The sequence below is a fragment of the Brienomyrus brachyistius genome, chromosome 6, assembly GCF_023856365.1.
Source record: "Brienomyrus brachyistius isolate T26 chromosome 6, BBRACH_0.4, whole genome shotgun sequence".
NCBI classification, from domain to species: Eukaryota; Metazoa; Chordata; class Actinopteri; order Osteoglossiformes; family Mormyridae; genus Brienomyrus; species Brienomyrus brachyistius.
Window position 1 is genome coordinate 31,715,706 of NC_064538.1, and position 20,000 is coordinate 31,735,705.

A 20,000-nucleotide genomic window follows, 5' to 3' on the forward strand; every position below is an offset into this window, starting at 1 on the left:
ATAATTCAGACAGTATTCAGTAGTAGATAGGTATGAGATGCGTAATCTTTTGGAGGAAAACACCATTTGTTGTGAATCAGGTTTAATGAGAAATATGGCAAAATGTAAATTTTCTTCTTTTTTCGCCAGATGTTATAGAAAGCTCTTAGGAAGTGTTTACGCTTGATGACACTTCTGGTTAATCAGTGTTTTTTCCCCCAGTTTTTTCTTTTTACTTTCAGTAAAAAAAAAATCATATGAAACGAGACATGACAGGGTAACAAATAGAAAACATTTTCAGAGAGTTTACTTTTAAATGAAGCTGTATAACAGCTTCCTTGTTGAATTCCAGAAAGCATGTTTTTTGGTATACAGATTATCAGATCATTTTCTCGATTAATGAATATGCCAAGAGTCACATTCCTGTATCTATCAAAGTTCTGGTGGTTGATTTGGTTTCTGTTCTTCTGTGCTGGATCTAACATGCTAAGGATCATGGGAAATCTGCACACATCCTGCCCCTGTGGTGCTGGATCAGGATTGCCTTGCTGAAGGGGGTTCATGGCCCCTTTCTGGCTCACCATTCATATTCAACTCTAGGTATTTTAGCTCATTTTAATATTACCATGACGGATTTACTCCGGTGATCTCATGGCGTCATTGCTGAGGAGAGACAAGGGTGGAGCTGCCAAGGGGTGCCGTTACATGTTAACACGTTCTGTCTGCCCTGTTGCTTTCTCTCCTTTTTGATATGGACATTGCTAACAGTGTCACTGCGTAGAGCAGGGTTGGACAATCTTATCCATAAAGTCTTTTGTGTGCAAGTTTTTGCTGCAGCAGCCCGCTTAGATTACTAATTAGAGGACTGATTGGCTGAAGAGTCCTCACACCTGGGTTTGAGCAGCTGATGTAAAAGTTATCTCAAAAACCTGCATACACACTGGCCCTTTGTGGATTGCCCACCCCTGAGCTATTGTGTAGTATGAATGTAAGCATAAACCAGCAAACTGGACAAAACAGAAGGGGAACAAAAGATACAACAGTCATCTTGTGTTTAATTTTTTCTTAGGGAGGATGATGTCAAAACATTTCTTTGTTTTCTTGATACATTTGTCATATGACTTAATGTATCGTATATTTGTGATCACACAAAATACAAGCAACAAAGTCTGAATAGCCACTTTGGATAGAAAGATGTCATGGCGAAGACAAGTGATAAACAAATATGTCCCTTTAAATTCACTTGATTTTCCTTCAGTATTTTTCACCATGAAATATCTTCTTGACTTTAAACCATGAAATAGCTCTTTGAATGTTAAGGTATTGATAAACACATATACATTTGTACACTCACTGTACAGTGTACATTAATTGATGTGTACACGCTTGCTGTGGTGACTTTCTTCCTATAAAATGAATATCTGAATCAACAGCTATTTGAGTTATTGCCCCATTCTACGTCGGTATCAACGTATCTATCAAAACTAGTAACATTCTTGAACAAGGCTCAGAATTACATTCCATTCAACATTGCCACACAAGTAACAGTTGACCTAAAGGTTATCTCAGAAACATGCACAGACAGTGGCCTATTGCAGATAAGATTGGCCACCCCTGGTGTAGAGAGAACATCACTGCAGAGATATTACATCATCACTCTGGAGGCAACACAACTTGGGCTTCCTGTACTGATTTGATGGGGATGCAGCTGGGGGAGGGATGTAAAGTAGTGTCCATCATGCTGGATGGATGGTGCCCAGTTTTTCCACCAAACCTAGAAGGCGGGCCCCTCACTCCATCCTGAGATTTTCTGTGGTGGCTCTGCAGAGATAAAAGGCTGAGGAAGAGGAGGCAGTTTGCAGTTTCCCTGCACTGTCATGCTCACACGGTCTGTTTTTCTTTGATCCCAAAACAGCAGCGCCTCTGTGTACCCACCACAGCCTGCAGTTTGCTAGGTGTATGCCAGTCCCCTCGCACACCCCAGGAGCGCCAAATCAGAGCAATCGCGCACTGTCCCAGGATATTAGGTCACCAACATTCGCTTATGATTCAGCGCATAGGTGTTAACGTGCAGCACATTGTCATCACTAGTGCTGCTGTCTTCTTAATTACTATTATGAATAACTCCAGCATTTTCCCTCCACAGAGCACTCCCACCTCTGTGGGAATACTTAAGTTATTACAGCAGCTAATGGGGAGGTGGTACATCATTTTCATTTACTTAGCATACACTTTTAAGCAAAGCAATATACATTTTTGAGAAAGCAGGGCCTCAAGGGACCAACAATGACATAATTTCGCCAACCCTAGGATTTGAACCAGCAACCTTCTGATCACAGGCACAGCACCCTAACCCACCGAGCCACACACCACCATCCCCATGGTACCATGGGAGTGCATACATAGCAAAACCATTCTGTGTGCATACAGAAGTCAGTTTTACCAGCATGGCTCATGCAAATATTTGGCAATTAACAGCATTGTTTTCACAACAATCTGGCATAGAAAATCATTTCTGACAATAATTTTTTACTGATTGGTGGGGGATCAGAGTTTAATCTGTTTATTTCATGATGTTTGAAATGCATGTTTTGGCGTTTTCCATTTGAATAGCTAATAGGTCTACTTGAGTGCATTGATACCCTGCATATTCAGGGGAAGCACTTTACTGGAAACCAGTCTGTAGTACTGCTGCTTACTTATTTGAGATGCATCCAGGTAACCCAGGTGGAACAGGGTACATGTGCATGTTAGTACTTCCTTGCCTTTACGTACATTTTATTTCCAGAATCTTCAGTTTATCTTTTTATTTAAATGTATTATAATGTTTTCCATTTATCAGAAATGTTTTATATCACACATCCAGGAGACACTCAATGCCGGGTCATTAATGTGAAACCTGGAAGATTCAGGGTCTGTTTTATAGATTGCTTTGAGTCCAAGCCACTATGTGATGCTTGTTGCAGCACACTTTGCCGTTTATGCAGGTTATTGTATGATTTTAAGGCAGTGGTTAGCTGTCTTTTGTTATCTTAATTTATTCCACTCAAACTGCAGTATGATTAAATACAGAAGCTAAGTGCATGCTATTACAGTGTAGCAGCTAAATCTGGGACTGGAGCTTGCCATGTTTTGGCAGCATGTTACTATCATTTAAGGGAACAGTGAATAACGCTTGAGATTTCACACAGCCGGTCAACACTGAGCACCACTGCTCTCAGTTTTATAACAGGAATTAAGGTGTAATCGAGTAGAAGACATTAAGAAAATGGAGTGGTGGAAGACTGAAGACTCTGCTGCGATGCAGCAGTGTGAGGCTTGTGTTTGCTTTTCTACTCTGAAATTACAGCCATTTCAAATAGTTTTTCTGAATTTAGAATTATACTAATGGCAGCTCTCTGAGTGTGTTTAGGCTCAATATGTAATGAATGATTTAGGAAAAGTCTGATATTACCATGACGAGGCTAGATTTGGAAGTGGTAGTAATGGTACTGCTATTACAGTTGAGGGGTGGCAGTGTCTCAGCAGCTTAGGACAATGCACCTGTGATTGGCAGGTCAACAGAGTGATTTCACTGAAACAGAATCTGAAAACTTTTATTATCCCATGGGAAATTGTTTGATTTCCAATTGCAGAGTGCACAACTACTCAAAAAGTCCAAACGAACAATATACAGTACACATACAACATACAATAATCTCTGAATAAAAATAAACCAGTATAACTTAAAGAGATGGTAATCAATAAATAGGTGGATGAGTTGGTAATCGTACTGAACACTGCAGGAGTCGCTGATCCCCAGTGTAACGACCTGGCGTTGAATCTTTGAAAGCCAAGATTGATGCGACATTGACCTAAGAAACATCTGCACCAACTTGAGGAAGTGCATCTGGGCGTATCTGTCGAGGCCAGATCCCTTACCCGTTAGTGAGCCAGCGGATGCTGGGGTTCCCTCATATACCGACCTGTCACGCCATGGAAGCGCTTAGCAGGTCAGATTACACCACTGAATCTGCGGCTCCATTAGAACAAGCGGATTCTCTCTCGTGGTGAGTCGGGTCTGCGATGCATGACTGGGAGCTGCTGACCCCAGATGCACTGGCTTTCACGAGTCTTCGATGATGGAGAAATGCCGATAAATCCCCGTCAACCCAGAGCAGAGGGAGGCGTGCTTCATACACAGTACTATAACAATCACCTCAGATTAGGCACTTCTACCAGCTGAGCCATTCAGGGGACCTTCCAGACATTGTCTGCCGCTTTTGAACAGGCCATTTAATGCTGGTCTGCTGCTATGAGTAATATGTTTGCCCTCATTTACCAATTAACTCTCTTGACCAAGTACAAGATGAATGTTGTCTTAACCCCGGAGGGTTCTATAAATTATTTCCCCAGATGCAACATTCTTAATGGGATGGAAACCTGTAGATTTTGGTTATCTGTATATTAAGCTGGCTTCTTAAATGAAGTAGATGTTTCTGTGAAACAGCAACGACAAGTCTGTGACTTGTAAATGACAAAGTGATTTAATATTCACGCCAGATGAGTGTTATTCAATAGATTAGCTTTAACAGGGCATGCTGTTGGAGCTGTGATGCTTACTTTCATCCTTAGTCATCTCCATGTTCACCCAGTTGGCCCTTCTGTAGATAAATGAAGTGAGCTCTGCATTTGATCTTGATAGCTTCTGGTGTGATAAGTCATATTTTTTTGCATTTTTGATATGGATGCATGTTAGCAACTACCAAGGCTTTGCATGCATCAGCAGTGTATACCACCACTCAGACCCCACATTTATGTGGGGCCCCCTGTTGGCCGCAAACAGTCACTACATTGGGGAGGCCTCAAAGTGACTTTTTTTGAGTGGGATCTCAAATCCACTTCGGGCACTTTTCCACTGCACCAGGTACCGTACTTTCGGTACTATCGATACTTCCATGAAGTACCAAAAGTATGGTACTTCTGTTGTGTCGGTTTTCCACTGGCACAAAAACTGGTACCGGCACCAAATGACATAATCAGTGACCGCCCCTGACTGACATCACAAAGTGCAGCGCGGTATTTCTTTCGCTGAATTTAAACATGTTGTTATCCTTCACTTTCCTGTAGTCCTGCTTAAGTTTTTTGATTTTCAGTTGGCATTGTTTGGTGTTTCACGTGTGCCCCATTTCTTCCAAGCAGCTTGCTAATACAGCATATACTTTTTTATTTCGAGTCGTGCCATCCAAATCCCGCTGGATCTGTTCATCCGACCATATGGTGATTAAAACCTGTTTCCTCGTCTTTCCATCCTTCCATTTTCTTATATTTTTGTTTCTACTGTATTTAATTTCTCGCTGTTCGCTGTGTATTTCAAAAGATGCCGGTTGTATTTGATGTTTTAGCGGCAGGCTACTTGCATAACCAATCGACAGCAAATCGACACCGTACTTTGTGCGGTGCAAAATCGTCTTTCTATTTACATGCACCCAAAAATCCACTCAATTTCAATTCATTCCAGGAAATAAAAACAGGCTTGAAGAGTGTCAAAATTCGTTTTCAATTAATTTGTACAAGTGTCAGTCTCCATTTATAGATGTATACGTTTGTTGCCTGCTTTGCTTTTGACAGTAGTCTTGTTTGAATCATTTCTTCGGTATGGAGTTGTTTACATACACACACACACACACACACACACACACACACACATGTTGATGTACCTATCTAAATGGGGATTGTCCATTCATTTCTACCCCAATACAAGGCTTTTGGCACTTTTACTTTTTTGATTGCATTCACAGATTTTTTATAAAACTGAGGTTATCCAAATAGGGACTTCAAAATATGTCCCGAAAAGTAGGGAAATTTCAGGTTTTACAACAACAACAAATTTATTTTTGTATAGCGCATTAACACAACATTACATCGTCTCAAAGAGCTTTACAGCATCCTCACCCAAAGCCCCCAGTGAGTAAGCCATAGGCGACAGTGGCAAGGAAAAACTCCCAAGAATGAAGAAACCTTGGGAGGGACCAGACTCAAAGGGGGTGCCCATTCTCCAGGGGCCGGCAGGGAGAGTATTGGAGAGATGGTTAAGTGCCAAGTCACACTGTCCAAATCGTAAGATTTGAGAAATAATCGGGAGCAGGGAGGTGATGACAAGCCCGTGCCGACTCTCCTTCCAATCTCCAGGCAACCTGAGGTAAGGCAGCAGGTCATACAAGGAAGATGACACAAGCATAATGACGAACTGGATGCAGGGACGTCACTGGTAGTGGAGACGTCACATGTAGCAGGGTGTGCTGGACATCTTAATATATTGAGGTCTCCAGGCAGCACCCCCCAGGAGGAGTAGGGGAAATAAAATGTGCAATTAAGTAGGGGAGACTATAGGCAGTGCTAACAGCTAGGTGAGTGCAATATGAAGTGCAATGTGCAAGCTCTGGCAGATATGGCTATGGTGAAACTTATTTCTTGCAGTCTTTGGACCAATTACCAGTACTTCTCTTTTTTCTGTGTTTAACTTAAGGAATTTTTTTACCATCCAGCACCAGATATCTCATAGACAGTCTTCTAACCAAGATAGTAGTGATGTATCATCAGGGTTAACAGATATGTACAACTTTGTATCATCTGCTTAGCAGTGAAACCGAACACCATCATTTCTAATAATGTTACCAAGAGGTAGCATGTATAGGGTAAACTACACTTCGGGGACAATTTGATCCTTGAATGTGATCTATGCAAACCCACACACACATCTACAGTATGTCTCCGTAGTTGTTATATTGTATTGTACTGTATTACTTGGTATTCATCAGGCTTCTGAAGGTCCTCGAATGGACAGCAGATGTTGGGCTGAGATTTTAAAGTGACATTTGCGATTTACGAGGCAGTTGACACTAATATCACACTCCAATTGGCACTTCTTAAGTGCTGGCAGGGGAGAGCCATCTTCCATGGAGAGAACAAAGCAATCATCTCGCCAATCACACTGCTCTGTTCCAAGGTAACTTCGGGGAGTCCTCAGATATATCTTATAATTTCTAGAAAAGAGCAGACATCTTTGACAGCAAGCAAAGATTCAACCTTATATTTACTGTCTCAATTGTGTGGTTTGTAAGAGTAAGTTTCCTTATCTTTTGAGGGAACATTTGTGAGCTAGTGCTGGGTGGTATTCCGATTCATCCAGTATATGCATTTTAATTTCCCATGTAGTATGATTTTTATATATATATATATATATATATATATATATATATACCACCATACCATAGCATGGCTGCAATAGCTGTAATGCTTCACTATGCTTGACCGTTAACCCTTCTAACTATAAATAAAATGCAACTTAAAACAATAATTCTCCATATATAACTCATCAGCATTTTAGTTTTTATAGCTACTGCTTCTATATGTGCCTGATAAATTGGATTAAGTATTTTATAATTAAGTCTAAATTAAGTATAAATAATTACAATAAATGCATATTGGTAAAGCAAAATCCCTAATATTATCGATTTAGGCAAACAGATCTGCTGGGATGATGATGCGTATGAATCGGTCTCAGTCTCGTGGGAGCTGTGTTCCTCTGTCCGGTGTGAATTTTTTCGTGCTTTATCTACAGAAAATTTAGTGATACAGTAATTATGGTCCCTAAGAAAGTGAGCAGTGATAGCAGCAAACCAAAAAGGAAAGTAGTGAGAGTAACTGTAGAACTTAAAAAGGAGATTATAGGGACATTTCAATGTGGTGCACGTGTGTCTTCTCTCGCTTCGGAGTGTGGGATTTTCATTTAATTAATGTTTAGCACTTTTCTCTGTGTGCTTTCGTGTGTATTTAGTTTTATATTGATTGTTAATGTTTTTTATCATTAGTTAGGTAGGTAGGTTTAAATAGGCAATTATTTGGGGCTCTGGAATGGATTAAATTCATTTACATTTTTTCTTATGAGGAAATTCGACTTGGACCTTGACCAAATCGCAACTCGACCAGCCTTCTGGACCGAATTAAGTTTGTGTTCCAGTGTACTACTGTACAAAGTTGTAATCAATAAAACATGTCGCTGTCAAGCTGAAAATACATTAATAACCTAATAAAACAGGTCAGTTATACTAAATGTAAATAATTTCTAATATAACTAATAAAAAAGATACGTTAAAAAAAAAAACATTTTAAAACATTTTATTGGTATAAACATTTGCTACTGTGGTAAGGGTAAACTTCAAAATATATATGTATACCAGGATATACCATGAAACCATCAGAATCTTTAAAAATACTGTGGTGCGATTTTTTTGGTCATACTGCCTGGCAGTATGGTGAGGTCCCCACCTACACTATAGCATCGGACACAGGGCAGAGGACATCAGATTGAATAGCTGTTAGTTTGTACTCAATTAATAATGAGTTTTTAAGAGATTCTAAATACAGACATGCAGACCACCCCATGGGGGGTGTGTTTGGTTACTTTCAGCAATATGATGTCTGTGACACTGCCCACCACAAAGGGAAAGGAATCCAGAAATGCGTTTCACAGCGCTTTTTAATAACAGCACTGGAGACGGGTTAGAGGGAACAGGCTGAAAGAATAGTCGAGGTCCAAAGGCGTGGGTCTGAAGCCGGGGAATCCTTCCTACACGGGGGCACAGGACTGGAACACACGGGGAAACGGGAACAGGACGTGCCGGGCTCAGCAGGAGAGAAGACGGGTCAGGTTCAGGAACGGGTCTGGGAAGAGGGCGAGGACAAGGTAAGGTAAGCACACAAGGCAGACGGAATAGGTACAGGGATTCAGGAAAACGAGAGACGAGAAAACGCTTAGTAAGGCACAATGTCATTGGCTCAATACTTCGCGGCGTCCTGGGGCTTGTCTGTGTCTTTTGACTGTTCGCTAATTAGGTGCGCTGCGTCGGACCTTGTGGGGTCCGCCCCTGTGGGCGTGACAATGTCTTCATGAAGAAATATTGTTTGTTTTAATGAATTTCACTAGGTGCTTGGGTGGCTTTCTGCAGGAGAGGGGAGCTCAGGTGACACTGATTAGACACAATCTCACTTTGTCACCATCAGAGAATCAGAATATCTACTGACACGCGACACAGGCTGGTGGAATGTTTTGCTTGGTACTGTCAGAGACACCGTAACAATAGATAAATACGACTTAGGCCAAAACGTAGACAAGGAACTGATACAAGATACACAGCAGACAGGAGTAAATGTAACCAATGTGATAAATACAGCAGGTCTGGGCATATTCAAGTAGTGCAATGCAGAAAGTGACACAGGCACAACGTACAATCAGTAAACATCTCTTCATATGCAGTAGTACATATCAATGTGCAATTATAATGTGCACATTGGCTGTTAGGGGTCTGTACTGATACAAAGGTAAACAAATGATAAATGGTAAAAATATAGCATTTACATCCAGTTTACTTGTTGGTCATTGGATTATCTCTTTTGGCTGAACAGATGTGGAGCTCAGCTTACCTGTATTCCATGACAAGTCTACATTGCAACATGAAAAGGTTCACCGTGAATCTTATTAGTACTCGGAGTATCGTTAACATTAGTTTCACTCACGTGTTACATTGGGCAAGAACATCTGCTAAATAAATTAAGGGAAATCTTAACAATTCTGTTTGTTTCTTATTGTGAGACGTAGAAGAATAGAGTCTACAAAAGAATGCTAAGCGTTTTGTATCCAGAGTTGTTTTTTGTCACTAAAGCACTCTTCCAGAGTGACACATTTTATGCAGGTTTTTGTACTGTGCTGATTCGATTTGACAGCATCACTGTGGCTCGGTGAGCAGCACTGCCACATCACACATGCACAGTCTGAGGATCTGAATCCCGCCTCCACTCACTGTGTGCAGTTTGACTGTTCTCCCTTATTTTCTTCGGCTTTCCCTGGCATTCTAAAGCCATACGATTTGGCTAACTGGCGCCTCTAATTTCCTTGTAATGTGGCTGTGTGTCTGTGTCCTATGATGGACTAGCATCGCATCCAGGGTGTCCTCTGCCTTGTGGGTGTCCCCTGCCTTGTGTACTGTGACGCACTGGCATCCCATCCAGGGTGTCCCCTGACTTGTGGTCTGTCTGCCTGGAATAGGTTTGAGCCCCCCTTGCAAGCTTGTCCAGGAGAAGCAGATGGATAATGGATGAATAGATGGTATTCAGAATGTATGCTGTTCAAATCTTCGCCGGGTGGGACTTAAACCTTTTTACTCTGGCAGGTCTCTAATCATTATGTTTCCAACTGCTGGCTCTTTTTGCACAGGAGGTCTGGGTGCAGCAAAACCTCAACACCCAAACCTACTTGTGATGGAATGTGTTCACACTCTAACACAATTAAAGATTTATACAGCCTCCCATAAGTGCTTAGAAAGGTCTACCTCCCAGATAGCCCCATTGACCTTTTCGTCTCCATTAAAGCACCATATTATTTGCTCAGATCTCTAGCTTGTAGCAGCATCTCTGTGCCTGGGAGTGGTACACAGTAATTATGTCAGAAGAGAGGTGGAGATCTTTCAGTGGGGGGAGGGGGCAGACCTCAGCGTGGAAAACAGGATTCGCTACTGAGTTCTTCGCCTTAGGGGCTCCTTTGTGGAGATTTTTGTGGAATTCAATGATGTCCTAATTAGAAAAGCACATACAAGCCCCCAGAAGCGTTAGTCAATATACACCATTTTCTGACATAGTTTTACTTTGACTCTATGGCAGAGCTGAAACCATTTTTAAAATTTCTATTTTTACAGCAATAGTAGAACTTGAAACGCCGGAGTATTGCTTTAATGTTTAGAAGTTACCATCTCAGCAATAGCATATTCAAACTCACTAACATTATTCAAACTTCCTTGGGACACACACTGATTCATCCAATGTCTGATTTACTTTATATATATATATATATATACACACACACACACGGGTTCTGTATGACCAGGGGCCTCATATGTAAACGAAACGAAAATGTTGCGTACGTCCGTTTCCACGCTCACGTCGAGATGAATAAAAATGTACACGGACAGCTCCCAGTGGTAAGTCATTGCTACTGTGGTTTCCCTTTTTAAACTCACAATCATGACGCTGACTTTATCCAATATACCAACATTAATTGTATGTGTACAAATGTATGGCACCTGATTTTTTTTTTCCAATTTGTAACAATAAAACGGTGCAGAAATTGACCGAACTGTTACAACTGCCATGGCAGCTCTTGCGTTATTGGAAGGCGTAGCTTATGGAAGAATTGGAAGAGAGCGCGTATTCAGGGATCATAGTAATTTAGTCAACACCAAGTCGCCCCATGCCAGCTGTATGGGACATACTGTGGTTGAACAGGCAAACATTAAAGCATAATTTGCAACGATGTCCGGTTTTCCCAATGTAATCGGAGCCATTGACTGCACTAACATTGCTATAAAACAACCTTCAGAGAACGAACTTGCTCATGTAAATAGAAAGCACTTTCACCCTATTAATTACAAATTATGTGCGAATCGAACATGCGTCTCATTAATGTAATAGCAAGAATGTAAAGCAGGTAACCAAACACCGCATTTATTTTTTAACTAATTCTTTTAATGTTTTGTTAATATCACACATCGTATCATTTAGATGTTTTCATTCATTGGCAACATCTCTCATAGCACGTGCTATTGCATTTTGTGACTGCAGCACAGCTTCAGTCGGCACACGGCCGGATGGTCGCCCCCCGGTTTCCGAGGCACGGGAATGTGTGCAGCCAGCGCCCAAATATGTGCTTGGCACAGCAGCACCATCGCCGCCTGTGTCGTCCTCGGCACTGGGGGCACCTCTTGTACTATTGTCTGTAAAAGAGAATAAACAAAAGTAACAGCGCATCTGCACCTTACTTGTTATTGATAAACATGCAAGTAATTCAAACAAGTATGCTATGAGAAAAACTTACCCGCGCTGACATCAGCGTCCCCCTCACCCAATAAAGAGTGAAACCGGGGATTCCGCCACCTCCGTCTGTGCTGCTACGGTGAGCGGCCACTCGTTTTGTCACGTCGACTTTAATGTCGGACCACTTCTTTTTGTTTTCGGCCACCGTGCGAATAGATACAAACGCTTTTAACTGATTCCGCCCTGTTCTGCCGCTCCGTCAACTTCAGTGCTGATGCCACTATATAAGCCACCAAATAATATCACTTTTCTTTTCTCGATTTCTGTTAACATGACATCCACTTCAAACTCGCTAAAATACTTATTTTTCCCACGTGGTTTATCCATTGTTGTTTAAGAAAAACAGAACAAAGCGGGCATTTATACAGATTTACATATGCAAATATGCATAATAAATGGGCTGGTCGGGGGAGTGGCTGTGGGCTCGTTCACGTACATAAAAATTCGCGCTCATTGGGATTTATAAAGGGAATGTGCGTCGATCTGTGCTTACACAAAATTTTATGCATCTGGATTTTTTCTTGCTTACACACATTCCTAGTTTTTTCCGTACGCCATGTTTTAGTGTGAATTCTACGCACGTCGTTACACATGAGGCCCCAGGTTATTATTTATCGTCTTGTTATTGCTTTTCTGCACAGCTTCAACCTGTTATCTTCATCACCCAGTTTTCTAGGTGGTACTACAGTATTGTCTATTATATCTAACGCCGGTATCATATGCCCGTTGAGTGTTGTTATTTTTCAAGTCTTGTGACTGCACTGAAATACCATTCCAAATTCCTCATACATGTATATGTACTTGGCAGTGCTAAATCTGATATATGAGATTCCACAGACAGACACTTCATTTGCAAAAATGTTCATGCAGTCATTGATGTTTTTCCATTTCCTTGAAATTTCGACAGATTAACGCAAACATGTATCTGGAATGTTGCAAAAGCAGTTGCTGACTGACTTGGGTACTGTTCAACAAACTCTTTTTAGGCAAGCCTGGATGTACTTAAATTTGTTTTATGCAAGTTGAGTGCTGTCTATGCATATGATCTGGAGGTAGAGATCATTGTTTAGTGCAGAACAGCTTCGATCAGGCCCCCGGTGACCCCACAATAAAAAATACTCTCCCTAGAGTCGAGTCAGCCCATTGCAGACATGACCCCATGAAGGTCTCTGTAATCCAAGCAATTATGATCAGTGCTCTTGTCTCCAGGAACTCTTGTTTCCTTCTATTATAAATTCGCTCAGATTTGATTTCCACACCCCTGAGCTTACAGAGTTTCTGAAAGCTCTGGCCAACAAAACATCTCTACAGGTCCTGCAGTGTGCAAGTCAGCGTGTCTGAAATTGGACTCGCTTGAGGGAGCCACTTCTGGAACCTTCCCAAGGATTTGGCCAAGGCTGCTGAAATACACGTTAATTCACGTGCATTTTTTTTAGCTGGCTGCTTAATAAATAAATAAACTGAATGATAAACTGCATTATTTTCATTCGCCGTAGATTTTTGGCTATGAGTGTATAGACAGCATGCATTTTATTTATTCATTACTTCATTCATGAATTTTTTAAAGCCCAGTTTTTGCGGGTGGGGCAGTTAAGTTTTCGGATACCCCCCATTACATCACAATAACATGTATTAAGAGTAGGTGGAGCACAGAAAATCTGTTATTTAATACACATTTATGTGAGTCTAAATGCCAGCTGCATATTCTAATATTATGACTGAATCTTTGTTTTATCCTTTTAGCTTTGAAATATACAGTGGCAGGATGAAGCTCTTAGAGGAAGGCCTCTAATGTTCAGCCCTTAAGGTGTCTCCAAAGAGGATGCCGCTTTCCTAATGCTCCCTATAAGTGGCTTTAGTCTCTTTATTGATCTGCGTGAAAACCTGAACAAAGGAGCCCCCCATCTTCAGCTCAAGGCCTGCATTCTGCATTCATATTATGCTGTGTGATGCTCTTTGGGGGCAAACCTTGCCCACAAGTGACAAACTGTTTTAGTTTTATGCTGCGTCCCTCCTGGCATACTGACGCATCTCAGATATAGAAAAGCATTTGTATGAGCAAGTAGTACATATATTGTATTGTAATCATGTTTGCAAACATATTCTTTAACAATAGAAAGCACAACAATACGTAAAAGTGCCTTTAATTTTAATCTGCGGTGTTTTAATGCTGTGTTTGTGATTATCTCTCTGCCTGCTAAGTGCCTTCATAACCTTTGTGTGTCAGCTAAGAATGAAGGTGCAGCTTGTTTATTTCAGCCCCCGCATACAGCAGAGCTCACTTTCCTGGACAGAGCATAAATTTGCTGCACACTACTGCCATATTCCCCATTTCAGCCATTTCTTTCAATTATCTTATATCTATATATATATATATATATATATATATATATATATATATATATCAGTTATGCATCTCCTACTTATACTCCTACTGTGATGTTTTGCGATTGCCTTTGTGATGTTTTGTGCTGTCTAATCCTGTTGTATGTTACATGTCAGCTGGATGGCACAAGTAAGATTTCCTATGTACTGATGAACAAAAGGCACATAAAGGATGTTGAATCTTGAGTGGCAGATTAAGAGCAGGTCCATTAAGAGGACACGGTTGTAGCATGCGGACCCCATATCTCTCCCGACCACATGAGCGAAAATCTCGCGGGACTCTAATCCAGCATCGATTTGTGAGGCAGGTGCCGCTCCCCCCTCAGGGGTTTTGTCCACTGTCACCCCCCATGTTAATCTGCCTTTTGAAAGTGATTAGCCATGTCCATTCCCAGTTGCTCAGAGGATGAGTTGAAGGTAAAGATAGCACAAGGATGGGCGATGCCCCATCATTAACTACTCTGTCTAATTTCATTACATTGACATGACGGGGGGTGGGGGTGACACATGAGGCACAAAACAGGGGGGCGGTCTTGCAGGTGCAGCAGAGCCGGTAACAAACAATAAAGTTTAACAGGTTCCTGCACACCAGTAATAACATGATTAGAAGTTTAATCTGATTTGTGAGCAACGTTGCATGATGTTAGGACTTCTTTCTTAGATTGATGTGATGGTTCATCTGTCTTTGTGTCTGTTCGGTTTGTAAGACTGATACCAGCTGAATGGATGGGGTTTACTGACAGCATGACACTCTGAGTCCCTGCTAGCGGAGCTGTGGGCTCATTGGCTGCTGTCCACAGTCACCCTAGCTCCCAAGTTTGCTTCATGAGCAAGACGTATTTGTGAAGGAGAGCTGAGGCACCGGCTTGCACACCGCCCTGTTTCTCCATAATGTGCACAATAACTAGTATCATACTTTAAAATCCTTTCTCTGTTTTACTGTGCTTGCACATGCTGTAGTTTCCACCATTGTTACAGTTATTACAGCTGTAAGGAAGTAGATGTCCTCAAAGCAACGCTGTAATTATTCACAGCTGTTATAATCTCGTACTTTCAGTATGATATGCTTAGCTTGTCCCTTATTGATGGCGTAGTAACATATTTTTTATTTTCTGTCCTCTTGTGCATTTCTGGAACTCTGTCCAGATAACCGTTTCCCCCCCGCCAATGTCCAATTTTTTTTTACTATATAGCAGTGTCTGTACACCCCCATTTCTTTTTTTCTTTATTTTCTTGAATGCCTTGAATAAATAAATTATACTGCTTGTCTGGCCTAAAACAGCACATCAATCTGGGCCCACACCTTTAGCAAAATACCAAAGGAAAGTGCTGCATTGTTGTGTCTAAAATGCCACACGTTCATACAGAATTATTGTAATTAATTCTGTGCATTGCTGGCTTTTGTGTGATCTGAGCTGAAATGACATGAAATATCAGAGCTGGTGCGAAACAGGAGCTGTAGTGCCATTTAAGATGGGAAATTTGGCCTGGCTGCTTTTCCTACCCCTCACCGTGCAGTTAGCACTTTAGCGTTATGCTAATTAAAGGCCGCCAGTCACCATGCATGTTAAACACTAAGTGGTGTCCCTGATGCGCAGCATTGCTTACTTTCGGTGTTTCCTAACTAGACTTTCTTTATCTTTACTACTACAGGATTTGCATATGCATGTAATGCATGAACATTAAACCAGGGATGGTGTGGCTGCATTTCCTATTGTGCATTTAGCTGTTTAGCGCAATGCTAATTAACGAAGATGCTCTGCCACATGTCACTGTGCATATTAATAACATAAGTGGTAACCAATATTTTTTTTTCTAATATTTCCAGTAACCAGCTAGCCTCTGAACTTCACAAACTTGTAATGAAACTGATGTGACCTTAAAAATCACATGAAAATGTGCAGCAAACACAACATGTAATGCAGTCAGTGAAACAACAGCAAAGCAGAGGTGACTTGGGAGACAGTAGCGAGGTCGTAAGTGCTGAATGAGCCAAAGAAATCTCGCCCACCACTATGGAACCCGGCTGTTTGTCTAGTCCAGGTACCCCCATTATTTTCGTAGTCATGTCTGTATCTCCTATGCTGTGGTATTTTTGCAAAGTGGAAAACTTTGAATATTGACTAAAGTCAAAAGCCATTAAAATCAGCTAAGATAGACACATCGCCTCAGTATCCATATTTTTTATTTATTTTTTTATGAACATCGGCTAATGCCACTATGTTAACTGAGTGGTATCTGTTACATTGTGTTCCCTCTCCAAACCCCCTTGAACCTCACTCAGCGTGTTTGCTTTTCTTACTATGTCATTGCAAAGCAACCCAGTCTCTTCCTGTGTTTTGTATCTCCTGTTTGTGTACTTGTGTGTTCTGCCAATTAAGCCAGTGCTTTGTTGTGTGTGTGTGTGGGTAGGTATATAGCATAGTGGCTACTCTGCCCTGCTGTGGTGTAAGATGCCTTTAATTACAATACTGAGTAGTTTAGATACTTAGCCGATAGTGCTGTACTTTAACCTTTATTATTGATTATTAAAACACAATATGAATGCATTGCAGTACAATAATTATCTTTCATAAAACACAAAACACCATGCTTAGTAAACAAACACGTATCATGTAGCAGCATGTCGTTTTTAAGTTTCATATTCAGATTTTTTTTATTGAAAAAATCTTCATTTTGTAAACTACTTTTTGTAACTGTTTAAATTTTAAACGCTTAAAACTATAGAAAATACAGTAATGTATACAGAAGTAAGCAATTAACATAAAAATCCATAACAAGTAAAATATACTTAATTAGTGTTCATTACAATACTGTAACATTATGCATCGGGCAGCACTGTACAGTACAGTGTCTTTGGCTGACAAACATGTTTGTCAGTAAACAAACAATATGTTAATTATGTGAATTAATCTAGGCTACTTATTTTTCAGCAACCATTATAACTTTTTTTTTTTAATAGTTGCTAAATTAAGTCCTGAACAGTTGCCCACATCCAGTGTTTGACCCGTCAACGTAACAACAGCCTAACTTGATAGGTTTGTTGTGGGAAGGGAGTCTCTCCGTCTGGGTGTGAGCCGCTTTCACATATGAAACCCTTTAATGTATCAGGTAGAAATAACAGGATGGATAAGTTTTCATTCCCGCTCTTTCTTCCATAATGGTAAAGCAACAGGTGTCATGAAGTCCCAACTGATATCAATGTGGTGAATAGAGGGGGAGAAGCCCCCCTCCCACAGTAATCTGTTACGGTTTCGCATTCACACTGGAGCTGAGTCAGAAAGTCACCGCTAATGTTCTAGGCTGCCAGGGGATAGATTAACAGGTAGGCTTTACCGTTTCACTCCCAATCCCACACAACACCATGACGGAAAATAGCAACACATAAGTGTGTTTCAGTGTATGTGAGAGTAGGGAATAAGAAAGTGAGGAGATATGCGCAATCACCCCACCCCCTGCTCTGTTTATCTACCTCGTCTGATTTTATTTTCCTACCAGCTGAATGCCTGCATGGGGGGAGGGGGGATTGGGCACCTAGAGTGGGACACCAAGGTGTTGGATGACATTGATTGGTTGGATAGAAGATTGTGGTGTGGCGGGCCGCATGGAAATATGTTTCCAGTGGAAACACTGGAAAATTTACTAGTAAAACATCTTAAAGGAAGGTGTGTGTGGGTTAAATCCCTGTGCCTCTGATGGGATGGTGGTGGTTCAAATCCCAGTGTCAGCAGAGTGATGTCTTCTTTGGGCTCCTGAGCAAAGCCCCTCACTCCAATTGTCCCAGGGATTGACTGGCTCTATTTTTTTATTTATTTATTTTTTTTTAATGTTGCTTTGGATAAAAGCATCTGCTAAATAAATGAGATTAAATGTGAATTTATAAGCACATGTTGCCTTTTTGCATTAGCACTTCCCGTAAACTCATATATCTAATTTTTGCGTAAATGCAGTTTTACTTAACTTTACTTAATTTAGCCTAGACTTGCCTTTGCCTCAGTGGGGGCCACAGCTTGATATTGGAATAAGCCGATGGTTGTGGTTCCCTACTGATAAGTTTATAAGGTTTTCTGTTCTTTCCCATCAAACATGTCAAATGACAAATCTTCTACTGTTTGATGTCAGAAGCATCACCAGACTATCGCAGGCCTGCCGGTCAGTGGAGATGGCACAAGTGTCGCACCAGACACCCATGGCGTCTTCGTATCCCATCCCCCCATTAGTGCAATGTCCTTGGCTTGCTGGAGATATTAGCCACGTATCAGCTGCAGCTTTCCATGTTTATTACCACCCTGACAGTGAGGAGCAGGGTGGCTGCCGAATGGACAAGCTCTGCACCCCAATGAGCCACGCTCGTCCTTGGCCGGCGCTCTGCTGTCAAACTTTCACATTTCAACACAAATTTCCCCATCTGTGAAAACCTTGTAGTTAATTCAGCTTAAAAGCATTTGAAAGTTTTAGATGCTTAGATTTTGGTGTATTAATAGTTGTCTTTATGCAAAGGTTATTCCTTTCAAGAAAGTAATTAGAAAAGTAATTAATTAGTCAAGTAATCACTGGCATCACATGGGGAAAAAAGGGCAAAAAATTAGCGTCCTGATCATTAAGCACTAAGTGCATTTATTTTAAATTTTTAATGCTTTGCAGCAGCGTCATCTTTCAGAAGTCATGTGTGGAGTCACCAAAGCCTTTAAAACATTTAATGGTGAACATATAACAAAGGAACCCTAAAAGAGTTCCTGTAACACACACTATATGCGCTTTCACACTGAAGTTCCAGAACCTGGTCCCTGGTTACAAGTTTATGGGCTGTCCGAAACAGGGACTTTTGAAGCTCCGACCCACCTTTGTGAGTTCGCTTTCACATCATACAACAGAACAGACCTTTATGCAAAATAAAAATGGGAGATTCAAAAATCTAGTTATTCGTAGGGAGCAATCACAATCAAAATGGGACACAGCCTTTTATTTATATTTTACTCATATAACCCGAGACGTTTATATTTTGTTACTAAATCTGGTGGATCGATCTTTGTTTCGCAGAATAAAAAACAGTGTAACATTTTCTGCTAATATGCGCTAGTGAGGTTCACTGCCAGCACTGGCAATATTAGACAAAAGAATATTGGTTATCAGTCAAAGATTAGATTTCATTATAAATCAAATTTTCCAAAACATGAATATGGAGACGCAAGCAAAAAATGTAACTTACGAACAAGAATAATTCCATCTACTCAGTTTTTCTTCTGCTAATTCTCTCTTTTCGCAGCACTTCCATGTAAAAGTTAGCAGCAATGGTCAGCCAATCAGCGAGCTGTCGCTGAACAATGCCTCGCTAGTAGTTCAAGGTCCAAATGAAAACTACCTAGTCCAGAGTACGTACTAAAAAATGGTTCCGGAACTACAATTGTACCCAGTTCCTGCGGTGTGAATGCTACTAAGGTCCCTGACCATTATACCTACAGGAACTTTTATGACATCCCATTCTAAATCCATAGGCATCAGTATGAACGTGGTCCCCCCTTTGCAGGCATAACAGCTACCACTCTTCTGTGAAGGCTTTCCACAAGATTTTGGAATATGTCTCTGGGAATTTTTGCCCATTCATCCAGAAGAGTATTGGTGAGGTCAGGCACTGATGTTGGTCATGAAGGCTTGGCTCACAATCTCCATTCTAGTTCATCCCAAAGATGTTTGATGGTGTTGGGGTGTCGGGAAAGTTCTTCCACACT

At 41.0% G+C, this 20,000-nt stretch overlaps 1 protein-coding gene across 1 annotated transcript in view; it reads left to right on the plus strand.

Annotated features, from left to right (window-relative positions):
• tmem132e (transmembrane protein 132E) overlaps nucleotides 1-20,000 on the plus strand; it is a 179,831-nt gene that overhangs the window by 88,604 nt on the left and 71,227 nt on the right. The window lies entirely within an intron of this gene.